A 4,302-nucleotide genomic window follows, 5' to 3' on the forward strand; every position below is an offset into this window, starting at 1 on the left:
GCACAAATTAAACATCATTAGGTGTAAGAGGAAGTGTAATCATCACTTACCCAGTAAACAAGAGAGAGGGAGTTGTAGAACACCTTAGCTTCCTTAAAAAACTTCACCAAACAACTTACTAGCACCTAATGGAAGACTTTTATGGAGTAGAAACTAGTTGATGCAATTGGTTTGGAAGATTGAGCTAAATGGAAGCTTGAAAATTGGAGAAATCTTCTTCCTTCTTGAGCTTATGAGAGTCGGCCACCAAGGAGTGAAAAATGGTGATTTTTAGTCAATTTTTGAGATATTTAACTTAAGGGTAAAAAGTCAAAAAGTCCAACCAATGAGAAAGCGCCACTTGGCACTCTATTAAATGCATTTCTATCCTTTAAGTCTCTCTCACATCAATCAAATCACCTCCTCTTCTTCTCTCTTAACACCCGATAAATTTCACTCAGTATCCGAAACTTAATCTTATTGGCCGAATTTTTCCGAGCTTTCGCACTATTGGGTCCCACGTCCGATATATATATCCTTAATTTCTCAAAAACTAACTGATACTAGAAAATCATTTTAAAACTATTTTTGCTCATAAACTTTATCTGGGGAATTTTTCTAATAAAAAAAATATAGAAAAGGCGGGCGTTTAAAAAAAATAAACCCTAGAAAATTAGAAAATTTCCGGGTTCTCAAACTCATTTTTTTTTCGGGGCGTCACACAACCACCTAAGGACTGGAGATCCCAAGTACTAGATTGGAGACAAACGAATCATGGGCACCCTCAACCTGCTACTGCAAAGCACCTCCAAACGAATGATGACACGCCAATACCAGCGCCTCCTCAGCGCCACCTCCCATTCGCTTCGTCTCTTGTGTCCACTGGCTGCACCTCATCCTCAAAGTTCTGGGCACCCTCAACCTGCTACTGCAAAGCACCAGCCCGTGGTTTCCAACGGACAGCCGGGCCTGGCGGGATAAGCGGGAAACCCACCCCCGTTCCCTAGCTACCGTACCCTTTCCCACTGTCGACGCGTTGCGGAGCTCTGGGTGTTTCACTCTGCATTCTGTTTCATCGTGACCCTACCGGAAGCAAAACCTACAATACTGGGGCAGTTTCTCAGGGTCAAGGACCTGCCAAAAACCCTCATCATCTCCAGACCAATAACCCACCCACACTCTTTTTGGCAGCGGCTTCACTAAATCTATCTCTACATACACTCTTGCGACACTCGGGCGTGCCAATGAGCTTGTTGCCGCATCCACGAATAATGGGCGCCCCAGCGGTGAGACAATATGAAAGAGACATTCTTTATTCAAAAATGTATCGGGAGTTTTAGCATGGAAAACCAAACAGGAACGAGGGACGCTTCTTTATCAACGTGAAATGAGGGAGACCATTTGAAGATGCGCATCGGATACCCCTGCACGTACCAAATCTGGCGAGCCCAAATTCTGTGGAAATCATGCTCTACATTAAGACGAAGGAGGACATCACGATGATCCAAGAGGCCCACTGTGAATGAAGCTTTTAGATCCAAAGTGTTGAAGAATTTCCTAATCTCCTCCATGGCCGGCCGCCCTCTTGAAAACTTACCTACTAGCGCCAAGTGGAAAGGGGCCGCAGCCCTGGCCAGGTCTGATGAAGAAAAAACAACAGCAGGCTCTCCCTTCTTTGCTGTCTTGTCGACCTGAACGTTCAGAGTGGGTTGCGACCCGGTGAAAAACAGCGAAGAGAAGGATTTTGCATAGAACGTGGGGAAGGAGGTTAAGGCTGCCCTTCCACCAATGACGGCTGAAGGCCACCCCTGGCCGCCATAGCGGCCCAAGGAAGACGGACGGCACGAAGACCACCCTAGGCAGCTGCAAAAACCCTAAAACGGCAAAAATTTCTCAATTAACTTTTCTTAGTCTACTATTAATCATCCTTAGTTCTCCAAGATTAATGAACTCTCGGACCGATTTTACCTCAAAAAACGTGCATTCACTATTTCTAGCTAAACGAGCTGCAGAAAAATTAAATTTGCTAACAAAACGTTTTAAAAATATAAATGAGACATTATTCCATGCAAATAGATTTAAAATGAATGAAATAAATTATTCGGAGTAAAGGGGTGAATAAATAATTAAACAAGCTAGTAAAATGAAATAAAAGTAAGAAAAATTGAAAATTCGGGTCATCACATCCTTCCCCCCTTAAAAGAATTTCGTCCTCGAAATTCATACCTTGATTCAGAAACAACTCCGGATATTTCTTCTGGATCTCCTCTTCTACTTCTCAAGTCGCTTCCTCCATTCCATGATTTCCCAATAAAATCTTCACTAGAGAGATTTGCTTGCGTCTTAACTCGTTCACTTTTCGATCTAAAATCTTTACCGACCTTTCTTCATAGGACAAATTCTCATCAATCTCTACTTCTTCCGGTCGTAACACGGGACGGGTCTGGTGTGAGGCCCCAGTCAGGTCGTAAGTTGATATTAGGGTGATTTATTATTCGGTGTGGTGAAAGTAGGGTTTTAGGGCTAAGGAGAAAACCCTAATCTTGGTTAAGATTGAAAACCCTAGTTTATGTATTATTATTCGTAGGTTCGAGCTATAATTTATATTCGGTGTTCTAGTGTGTGTTTTGGTATACGTAAGTTTAGGATTCGTTTTAGTTTACAAAGGTTTAGCAAGTTTGAAATGGTTAGCAAATTCTAGATTAGCAAACCTCTAGTGTTCCAATTTATTAGAAAGCTTAAGTGGGGTTTAAAAACCCCAATTTTGCCAAAGATATAAAAGTTGTTGTTTGATTGTTTTATTATGGAAAAAGTATGTTTAAGTATAGGTGATTAAGATAGGAAAGTGATTAGTGAAGTAATTAAGCGTGATTGTTTTAGATTAGATTAAGTTATGACCTATGGAGTTAATTGAAAGATTATCAAATGTTTGAGGGCAAGAGTAGGATAAAAGCTAGGTTGAGGTGCAAGGGTTTAAAAGGCAAATAAAGCATTTTTATGTGATTGGTTAGCCTAAAAATATCTCCTATGGTCTTTGACTATTTATTACCTTAAGAATTGTAGGCTAATCACAAGACAAAACAAAACAAAACTTGGAGAGAAAGGGAGAGGGAGAAGCCGAGAGTGAGACCAAGAGAGGGGAAAAGACTTCCTTCAAAATTCTTCCATTTCTAGCTTCCATCTTGCCTTTGGAGCTTGAGGGAACAACTTAGGAACTTGATTGTTGAAGTTTGATCATCCACCAAACCTATTTGAAGGTAAATCATCTTCTTTGAAAGTTAAATTTTGGGGTTTTTAATCTTTGAGCTATGGAAGTGATGTATTTTGTTGTGATTATGGATTTGTATGGTGGATGTGATGTGTATATTGAAGTTTCATGGTTTAATTATGTTGATGATGTTGCTGAAATTTTGATTAAGGCTAGGAATGCTTTCCTTAGTTGTTGTGATTGAGAAATTGGCTTGTAAATGGAATTTGTGATGTATTAATTGTTCTTGTATGGATAGATTTTGGTAAAATCAGATTTTGATTATGAAACCCTAGGCTTTCTTAGGTTAGTTTAGCTTGGCTAATGTTTAGTTGGTTAGGGTTTGGTTAGTTGGATGTTAGATCAAGTTCCTTAGTGCAAATGAAGTTAGGATAGGGATTATGGTTAGTGTTTGGTAATTTTGTGGTAAAATAAGGAGAGAATTTCGGACCATTAATAGACTTTTTAGACACTGGTATATGTGTGTTTCATTGGTAGGATTTTGGGTTGGAAAACTGGTATAAGAACCATAGAAACGGACCGTGCGGTTGCGGCGCGCAAAACCGGCAAAACTGGAAAATCAGGGCAATGCAGCATCTGAACTTTGGCTTCATTTTTATTGATGTTACGTATGGATTCAGAAGTTCCTCAAAACATGAAAGTTGTAGCCTCTTATGTTCTGAATATTCCTGCAAAATTTCAGGCCAAAACGATTAGTGTATCCTGAGTTATAGACAAAACACTCATGCCTGTTTTGAACATTGGGTTATGCTGCGTTTTGCATTTAGCCTCTGACCGTATTTTTTCTGTTTTGATACCGTACGATCTGGGTGTCAACTCCTTCATAAGAAACGTACATATTTTTTTTAGCTTCGAAACGGTATAAAGTACGTCAAAATCCGAGTTCCGTAGATCCCGTTATGACCAAAACAAGGTCGATCGTCAGAACTGCCTTTGAATCTGGACAGTTCTGACGGGTACTTTGGCACTCAATTTTCGTTCTGTTCTGAGTGGATTCAGGTTTTGGTCCAAACATCAAAGTTTTAGCCTTATGTCCCAGATTTCTAATGCCTTTG

This window comes from Coffea eugenioides, chromosome 1 (genome assembly GCF_003713205.1).
Source record: "Coffea eugenioides isolate CCC68of chromosome 1, Ceug_1.0, whole genome shotgun sequence".
In the NCBI taxonomy this organism is placed as follows: domain Eukaryota; kingdom Viridiplantae; phylum Streptophyta; class Magnoliopsida; order Gentianales; family Rubiaceae; genus Coffea; species Coffea eugenioides.